The sequence below is a fragment of the Schistocerca americana genome, unplaced genomic scaffold (assembly GCF_021461395.2).
Source record: "Schistocerca americana isolate TAMUIC-IGC-003095 unplaced genomic scaffold, iqSchAmer2.1 HiC_scaffold_97, whole genome shotgun sequence".
Taxonomy (NCBI): Eukaryota; Metazoa; Arthropoda; class Insecta; order Orthoptera; family Acrididae; genus Schistocerca; species Schistocerca americana.
Window position 1 is genome coordinate 662,501 of NW_025726752.1, and position 10,000 is coordinate 672,500.

The 10,000-nt window shown below is 55.5% G+C and overlaps 2 non-coding genes and 1 pseudogene across 2 annotated transcripts; all 3 read right to left on the bottom strand.

The window, feature by feature from the left end:
* LOC124593087 overlaps window positions 1–3,717 on the bottom strand; it is a 6,183-nt pseudogene extending 2,466 nt beyond the window's left edge.
* Window positions 3,718–3,905: 188 nt separating this feature from the next.
* LOC124593139 lies at window positions 3,906–4,060 on the bottom strand. Its single transcript, XR_006977860.1, has one exon. It is a non-coding gene; the product is annotated as a 5.8S ribosomal RNA (ribosomal RNA).
* A 351-nt stretch (window positions 4,061–4,411) lies between these two features.
* On the bottom strand, window positions 4,412–6,321 carry LOC124593015. Its single transcript, XR_006977766.1, has one exon. It is a non-coding gene; the product is annotated as a small subunit ribosomal RNA (ribosomal RNA).
* Between the last annotated feature and the right edge of the window lie 3,679 nt (window positions 6,322–10,000).

Below are 10,000 nucleotides of genomic sequence, written 5' to 3' on the forward strand. Positions count from 1 at the left end.
CTTTTTCGCGTGGTCTTTTACCACCACGCTACTCGTGTTAGCAAGACTCCTCTTGCAGCCAGAGACGAGTTACGGCCGATGCCACCATACGCGGCCCTCTACTGCATTACTGATCTGCCAGTCTCGCCCTTTACCGCCTAGCGCATGTGAGCTAGGGATCGGGTAGAAACATGACAGTTCTAAGGGTAGTTGCCATGCAGTCTGCAGGGTAACATCGTGGCCAAAGGCTCTCGGTTACTAGTGATTCCCACGCTGAAAAACGTGGCCCGACTTCCTCAAACGATGGCCCTGGACAACAACCCTATATTACCATGGACTGGTCTGGCACCACCTATTCAACATATTCGGTAGCAACCCTCCACTACAGAGGGTCCCATACAGTCACTTATTCAGCATATTCGTGACAGACTCCCACTACAGGAGACCGGACCCATACCAACTCCTGTTTGCCCCCAACGGCAAAAGGGGACTTACTACAAGGTCGGCAGGAGGATCCTGCATGGCACTGCCTGTTCAATATATTCAGCAGCAACCCTCCACTACAGAGGGCCCCCAGAGAAGCTCATGGGGCCTTGGTCCGGGGCTACCTATTGACATATATTCGGCAGCTACCTCCTATTACGGGAGGCGTTCCCCTATCCGCCACCCGGGGACCCGACTTCGTAGCGTGGCCAGCGCTCGGACCCTGCTCCGACACGGTAGTTGCCCTTGTACGGGTCTTACTGCACACCCGGTCAGGACGCAGGGTCCCGAAGTAGTAGATAGGGACAGCGGGAATCTCGTTAATCCATTCATGCGCGTCACTAATTAGATGACGAGGCATTTGGCTAGATTAAGAGAAGTCATAGTTAACTCCCGCCGTTTACCCGCGCTTGCTTGAATTTCTTCACGTTGACATTCAGAGCACTGGGCAGAAATCACATTGCGTCAACACCCGCTAGGGCCATCGCAATGCTTTGTTTTAATTAGACAGTCGGATTCCCCCAGTCCGTGCCAGTTCTGAGTTGATCGTTGAATGGCGGCCGAAGAGAATCCGCGCACCCGCGCGCCCCCGGAGGAGCACGCTAAGGCGGACGCGGCCTCGCAGCAAGGAAGATCCGTGGGAGGCCAAGGCACGGGACCGAGCTCGGATCCTGCACGCAGGTTGAAGCACCGGGGCGCGAACGCCGCGCAGGCGCGCGCATCCTGCACCGCCGGCCAGCACGAGGCCAACCAACGGCGAGAGCAGACCACGCCCGCGCTAAACGCCCGCACTTACCGGCACCCCTACGGCACTCACCTCGCCCAGGCCCGGCACGTTAGCGCTGACCCACTTCCCGACCAAGCCCGACACGCCCCGATCCTCAGAGCCAATCCTTATCCCGAAGTTACGGATCCAATTTGCCGACTTCCCTTACCTACATTATTCTATCGACTAGAGGCTCTTCACCTTGGAGACCTGCTGCGGATATGGGTACGAACCGGCGCGACACCTCCACGTGGCCCTCTCCCGGATTTTCAAGGTCCGAGGGGAAGATCGGGACACCGCCGCAACTGCGGTGCTCTTCGCGTTCCAAACCCTATCTCCCTGCTAGAGGATTCCAGGGAACTCGAACGCTCATGCAGAAAAGAAAACTCTTCCCCGATCTCCCGACGGCGTCTCCGGGTCCTTTTGGGTTACCCCGACGAGCATCTCTAAAAGAGGGGCCCGACTTGTATCGGTTCCGCTGCCGGGTTCCGGAATAGGAACCGGATTCCCTTTCGCCCAACGGGGGCCAGCACAAAGTGCATCATGCTATGACGGCCCCCATCAACATCGGATTTCTCCTAGGGCTTAGGATCGACTGACTCGTGTGCAACGGCTGTTCACACGAAACCCTTCTCCTCGTCAGCCCTCCAGGGCCTCGCTGGAGTATTTGCTACTACCACCAAGATCTGCACCGACGGCGGCTCCAGGCAGGCTCACGCCCAGACCCTTCTGCGCCCACCGCCGCGACCCTCCTACTCGTCAGGGCTTCGCGGCCGGCCGCAAGGACCGGCCATGACTGCCAGACTGACGGCCGAGTATAGGCACGACGCTTCAGCGCCATCCATTTTCAGGGCTAGTTGCTTCGGCAGGTGAGTTGTTACACACTCCTTAGCGGATTCCGACTTCCATGGCCACCGTCCTGCTGTCTTAAGCAACCAACGCCTTTCATGGTTTCCCATGAGCGTCGATTCGGGCGCCTTAACTCGGCGTTTGGTTCATCCCACAGCGCCAGTTCTGCTTACCAAAAGTGGCCCACTTGGCACTCCGATCCGAGTCGTTTGCTCGCGGCTTCAGCATATCAAGCAAGCCGGAGATCTCACCCATTTAAAGTTTGAGAATAGGTTGAGGTCGTTTCGGCCCCAAGGCCTCTAATCATTCGCTTTACCGGATGAGACTCGTACGAGCACCAGCTATCCTGAGGGAAACTTCGGAGGGAACCAGCTACTAGATGGTTCGATTAGTCTTTCGCCCCTATACCCAGCTCCGACGATCGATTTGCACGTCAGAATCGCTACGGACCTCCATCAGGGTTTCCCCTGACTTCGTCCTGGCCAGGCATAGTTCACCATCTTTCGGGTCCCAACGTGTACGCTCTAGGTGCGCCTCACCTCGCAATGAGGACGAGACGCCCCGGGAGTGCGGAGGCCGCCGCCCCGTGAAGGGCGGGGAAGCCCCATCCTCCCTCGGCCCGCGCAAGGCGAGACCTTCACTTTCATTACGCCTTTAGGTTTCGTACAGCCCAATGACTCGCGCACATGTTAGACTCCTTGGTCCGTGTTTCAAGACGGGTCGTGAAATTGTCCAAAGCTGAAGCGCCGCTGACGGGAGCGATTATTCCGCCCGAGAGCATCCCGAGCCAACAGCGGCGCGGGTCCGGGGCCGGGCCAGGTAGGTCCGTCATCCGGGAAGAACCGCGCGCGCTTGCCGGGAGCCCGAGCGCCCAAAGGGGCGAATCGACTCCTCCAGATATACCGCCGGGCAGCCAGCCAGGACACCGGGGCTCTGCCCAACAGACGCGAACCGAGGCCCGCGGAAGGACAGGCTGCGCACCCGGGCCGTAGGCCGGCACCCAGCGGGTCGCGACGTCCTACTAGGGGAGAAGTGCGGCCCACCGCACACCGGAACGGCCCCACCCCGCGGCGAGTGGAAAGGCAACCGGACACGACCCCGCCGCGGATTGCTCCGCGCGGGCGGCCGGCCCCATCTGCCGAGGGCGGAGGCCTGTGGCCGGATGGGCGTGAATCTCACCCGTTCGACCTTTCGGACTTCTCACGTTTACCCCAGAACGGTTTCACGTACTTTTGAACTCTCTCTTCAAAGTTCTTTTCAACTTTCCCTCACGGTACTTGTTCGCTATCGGTCTCGTGGTCATATTTAGTCTCAGATGGAGTTTACCACCCACTTGGAGCTGCACTCTCAAGCAACCCGACTCGAAGGAGAGGTCCCGCCGACGCTCGCACCGGCCGCTACGGGCCTGGCACCCTCTACGGGCCGTGGCCTCATTCAAGTTGGACTTGGGCTCGGCGCGAGGCGTCGGGGTAGTGGACCCTCCCAAACACCACATGCCACGACAGGCGGCAGCCTGCGGGGTTCGGTGCTGGACTCTTCCCTGTTCGCTCGCCGCTACTGGGGGAATCCTTGTTAGTTTCTTTTCCTCCGCTTAGTAATATGCTTAAATTCAGCGGGTAGTCTCGCCTGCTCTGAGGTCGTTGTACGAGGTGTCGCACGCCACACCGCCAGCCGGCTGTGCACGCTACCGAGTAAGTACCGGTATGCGAACCGCCAGGCGACGGGCGCGCATCGCACGTTTCAGGAGGCGCGGCCGGCCCCACAGGCGGCCGCGACGCTCCCAGGTCTGCGAAGCGGGGCAAACGCCGCGCGCTTCAGTATACGTAGCCGACCCTCAGCCAGACGTGGCCCGGGAACGGAATCCATGGACCGCAATGTGCGTTCGAAACGTCGATGTTCATGTGTCCTGCAGTTCACATGTCGACGCGCAATTTGCTGCGTTCTTCATCGACCCACGAGCCGAGTGATCCACCGTCCTGGGTGATCTTTTCTTAGTTTCCACTGTCTCTTTCAAGACAGTTGCATAGGCGGGACGTAGGCGTGTGGCGGCCCCTGTTCAAGCGTTCTGTGTCCAACGGCCTCACGGCCGATGGGCGTCGTACGGCTCCACACCGGAGCGGACAGGCAGTCGGGCGAAAGTCATTCAAAACCGGCGCCAGGCGCCAGGTGCCGCAGGCCAGCCGCTCCAGCGCTTCAGCGCTCGTACCACACAACATTGGCGTTAGTTTTGAGAAGCACGCGTGGTTCCGCACGCGGCGCACGGCTACTGCGAGCCGTACAGGTAGCGTGTTGCGCGACACGACACGCACATCGAACGACATGCAGTCTAGTCGGTAATGATCCTTCCGCAGGTTCACCTACGGAAACCTTGTTACGACTTTTACTTCCTCTAAATGATCAAGTTTGGTCATCTTTCCGGTAGCATCGGCAACGACAGAGTCAATGCCGCGTACCAGTCCGAAGACCTCACTAAATCATTCAATCGGTAGTAGCGACGGGCGGTGTGTACAAAGGGCAGGGACGTAATCAACGCGAGCTTATGACTCGCGCTTACTGGGAATTCCTCGTTCATGGGGAACAATTGCAAGCCCCAATCCCTAGCACGAAGGAGGTTCAGCGGGTTACCCCGACCTTTCGGCCTAGGAAGACACGCTGATTCCTTCAGTGTAGCGCGCGTGCGGCCCAGAACATCTAAGGGCATCACAGACCTGTTATTGCTCAATCTCGTGCGGCTAGAAGCCGCCTGTCCCTCTAAGAAGAAAAGTAATCGCTGACAGCACGAAGGATGTCACGCGACTAGTTAGCAGGCTAGAGTCTCGTTCGTTATCGGAATTAACCAGACAAATCGCTCCACCAACTAAGAACGGCCATGCACCACCACCCACCGAATCAAGAAAGAGCTATCAATCTGTCAATCCTTCCGGTGTCCGGGCCTGGTGAGGTTTCCCGTGTTGAGTCAAATTAAGCCGCAGGCTCCACTCCTGGTGGTGCCCTTCCGTCAATTCCTTTAAGTTTCAGCTTTGCAACCATACTTCCCCCGGAACCCAAAAGCTTTGGTTTCCCGGAGGCTGCCCGCCGAGTCATCGGAGGAACTGCGGCGGATCGCTGGCTGGCATCGTTTATGGTTAGAACTAGGGCGGTATCTGATCGCCTTCGAACCTCTAACTTTCGTTCTTGATTAATGAAAACATACTTGGCAAATGCTTTCGCTTCTGTTCGTCTTGCGACGATCCAAGAATTTCACCTCTAACGTCGCAATACGAATGCCCCCGCCTGTCCCTATTAATCATTACCTCGGGTTCCGAAAACCAACAAAATAGAACCGAGGTCCTATTCCATTATTCCATGCACACAGTATTCAGGCGGGCTTGCCTGCTTTAAGCACTCTAATTTGTTCAAAGTAAACGTGCCGGCCCACCGAGACACTCACTCAAGAGCACCCTGGTAGGATTGCAACGGGGTCCGCCTCGGGACGCACGAGCACGCACGAGGCGCGTCGCACGCCTTCGGCTCGCCCCACCGGCAGGACGTCCCACGATACATGCCAGTTAAACACCGACGGGCGGTGAACCAACAGCGTGGGACACAAATCCAACTACGAGCTTTTTAACCGCAACAACTTTAATATACGCTATTGGAGCTGGAATTACCGCGGCTGCTGGCACCAGACTTGCCCTCCAATAGATACTCGTTAAAGGATTTAAAGTGTACTCATTCCGATTACGGGGCCTCGGATGAGTCCCGTATCGTTATTTTTCGTCACTACCTCCCCGTGCCGGGAGTGGGTAATTTGCGCGCCTGCTGCCTTCCTTGGATGTGGTAGCCGTTTCTCAGGCTCCCTCTCCGGAATCGAACCCTGATTCCCCGTTACCCGTTACAACCATGGTAGGCGCAGAACCTACCATCGACAGTTGATAAGGCAGACATTTGAAAGATGCGTCGCCGGTACGAGGACCGTGCGATCAGCCCAAAGTTATTCAGAGTCACCAAGGCAAACGGACCGGACGAGCCGACCGATTGGTTTTGATCTAATAAAAGCGTCCCTTCCATCTCTGGTCGGGACTCTGTTTGCATGTATTAGCTCTAGAATTACCACAGTTATCCAAGTAACGTGGGTACGATCTAAGGAACCATAACTGATTTAATGAGCCATTCGCGGTTTCACCTTAATGCGGCTTGTACTGAGACATGCATGGCTTAATCTTTGAGACAAGCATATGACTACTGGCAGGATCAACCAGGGAGCTGCGTCAACTAGAGCTGAGCAGCCGGCCGCCCGGGAGTGTGTCCCGGGGGCCCGCGCGAACACGCAAGCGTCCGCTCAATTATTCTGCAAACAGGAGGAGGCTGAGCTCCCCTGCACAATACACCTCGAAACCCTCTCAGGTCCCGGCGGCGCGCAGCGCCGTCCTAAGTACTTGGTCGGGTTCGAGAGAGGCGCAATCGCCCGGAGTTTGGCGAGTAGACGCTTTAGGTGCGACCACCCGTGCTCCCAACTGAGCTTGCCGCTGCCGACAGAGGCCCGGGAGCGTGCTGTCGTGGCATTGCCGGCGGGAGACAACACGCGCCACCTACGGTGACCGGCAGCTCCAACGCCAGCGCCACAGAAGGACAAAAGCCCCACTTGGGTGCCGAAGCGAACTCTCCCAGCACAGCGCACGCGCCAACACGTCCGCACAGCTGCGATACAAACCACCTGCGAGAACCGCAGAGGCGACCGAGCAGCAGACGGCGTCGCGGCGCCGAGCGCCGGGCGGCGGCGCATCCTCAGCGCACACAGTCCTCAATCGGACCAGCACACTGCAGATGTCCACCGCGCTTCGCACCGGGCCCGCGAGGACCTACTTTGGCCGCACGGCGCCGCGTGCAGGGTGCGCCGGCGCGCAGCTGCGCCGCCTGCCGCCTCCGTCGGCCGGCGCGCCTGCCACTGGCCGCCCCCACCAGCCGGCTGTAGCGCGTGCGCCCACGCACCGCGCGGCCAGCACGCCGGGAGGCCCCCCCTCACCGGCCGGGGACGGTCCCACCCAGCCACCGCCGCGTATCGCTTCACACCCAGATGCCATTCACGTTCGTGGGCATGGTGGGTATCGCTGGAACAACCGGTTGGTAGCTCAACCGATCGTCGCCATCACTGATTCACCTCTAGCGAGAACAACCGCACCACAACGGTTTACCAGTTGTTCATTTGCATAACGTCACCAGCAAACGTAGGCGTCCATCGCCATTTGCAAATTCAACGATTGTTGCATGCCTGTGTCAGGTGTCACGACACACTATGTCTGCCCACATACACGCAACAACATGTGCACGCTTCGCGAACACGTGGAAGGTGGCCCCCGTACGTATGCGATGTCCATTGCGCGAACGACTGTCAACCGGCCTCTGTCGCATGTCGCAGATGTGGAACGCAGTGCACCATGCTATCACGGTGTGTGAGAAGAGACGACTACGTCTGACAACACGCGCCACTACATCAACAGACGGCTCATGCTGATCGCCATCCAGGGCATACCACACTGCAATCCAGCTCTTATAGGGAGACGACACGTAGCTGAGTGCACAACATTTGGACCGCATGGTTCGCCGTTGTTGGCGCAGTCGTTGTACGGTCACATGTACCACGATGTATCATTCAGTACATGAGGACCAATGTGCAGTACAGTGTGTGATTTGGACGTACAACATCAGCGGACAGTTGACACAGGCCGTACCACAGCGTAGGCTAAGTGCTTCGCACATGCGAATGCCAATGAACAACTGCAAATGCCAATGAACAACTGCAAAGGGCATTGAGCATGTACGTCCTGCTGCCATCCACATTACAGTGTATAGCTGCAAGGTGTTTAACATGAAGCGATACACTGGGGACCGGGCAGTGCGAGTAGCAAACTATATTGCGGGGGTTGCAGTTAGGCAACACTACACTAATTTAACGCGTCGTATGACAATTACAGAGCAGGTTAAGGCCCAACGTGTGTTGGGTTAAGGCCCAACGTGTGTTGGGTTAAGGCCCAACGTGTGTTGGGTTAAGGCCCAACGTGTGTTGGGTTAAGGCCCAACGTGTGTTGGGTTAAGGCCCAACGTGTGTTGGGTTAAGGCCCAACGTGTGTTGGGTTAAGGCCCAACGTGTGTTGGGTTAAGGCCCAACGTGTGTTGGGTTAAGGCCCAACGTGTGTTGGGTTAAGGCCCAACGTGTGTTGGGTTAAGGCCCAACGTGTGTTGGGTTAAGGCCCAACGTGTGTTGGGTTACGTTAAGGGGCAATGTGGGTTACGTTAAGGGGCAATGTGGGTTACGTTAAGGGGCAATGTGGGTTACGTTACGGCGCAATATAGGTTACGTTACGGCGCAATATAGGTTACGTTAAGGCGCAATATCGGTTACGTTAAGGCGCAATACAGGTTACGTTAAGGCGCAATACAGGTTACGTTAAGGCGCAATACAGGTTACGTTAAGGCGCAATACAGGTTACGTTAAGGCGCAATACAGGTTACGTTAAGGCGCAATGCAGGTTACGTTAAGGCGCAATGCAGGTTACGTTAAGGCGCAATACAGGTTACGTTAAGGCGCAATACAGGTTACGTTAAGGCGCAATACAGGTTACGTTAAGGCGCAATACAGGTTACGTTAAGGCGCAATACAGGTTACGTTAAGGCGCAATACAGGTTACGTTAAGGCGCAATACAGGTTACGTTAAGGCGCAATACAGGTTACGTTAAGGCGCAATACAGGTTACGTTAAGGCGCAATACAGGTTACGTTAAGGCGCAATACAGGTTACGTTAAGGCGCAATACAGGTTACGTTAAGGCGCAATACAGGTTACGTTAAGGCGCAATACAGGTTACGTTAAGGCGCAATACAGGTTACGTTAAGGCGCAATACAGGTTACGTTAAGGCGCAATACAGGTTACGTTAAGGCGCAATACAGGTTACGTTAAGGCGCAATACAGGTTACGTTAAGGCGCAATACAGGTTAGGTTAAGGCGCAATACAGGTTAGGTTAAGGTACGACATAGGTTAGGTTAAGGTACGACATAGGTTAGGTTAAGGTACGACATAGGTTAGGTTAAGGTACGACATAGGTTAGGTTAAGGTACGACATAGGTTAGGTTAAGGTACGACATAGGTTAGGTTAAGGTACGACATAGGTTAGGTTAAGGTACGACATAGGTTAGGTTAAGGTACGACATAGGTTAGGTTAAGGTACGACATAGGTTAGGTTAAGGTACGACATAGGTTAGGTTAAGGTACGACATAGGTTAGGTTAAGGTACGACATAGGTTAGGTTAAGGTACGACATAGGTTAGGTTAAGGTACGACATAGGTTAGGTTAAGGTACGACATAGGTTAGGTTAAGGTACGACATAGGTTAGGTTAAGGTACGACATAGGTTAGGTTAAGGTACGACATAGGTTAGGTTAAGGTACGACATAGGTTAGGTTAAGGTACGACATAGGTTAGGTTAAGGTACGACATAGGTTAGGTTAAGGTACGACATAGGTTAGGTTAAGGTACGACATAGGTTAGGTTAAGGTACGACATAGGTTAGGTTAAGGTACGACATAGGTTAGGTTAAGGTACGACATAGGTTAGGTTAAGGTACGACATAGGTTAGGTTAAGGTACGACATAGGTTAGGTTAAGGTACGACATAGGTTAGGTTAAGGTACGACATAGGTTAGGTTACGGTACGACATAGGTTAGGTTACGGTACGACATAGGTTAGGTTACGGTACGACATAGGTTAGGTTACGGTACGACATAGGTTAGGTTACGGTACGACATAGGTTAGGTTACGGTACGACATAGGTTAGGTTACGGTACGACATAGGTTAGGTTACGGTACGACATAGGTTAGGTTACGGTACGATATAGGTTAGGTTACGGTACGATATAGGTTAGGTTAAGGTACACATTGTTGTAAG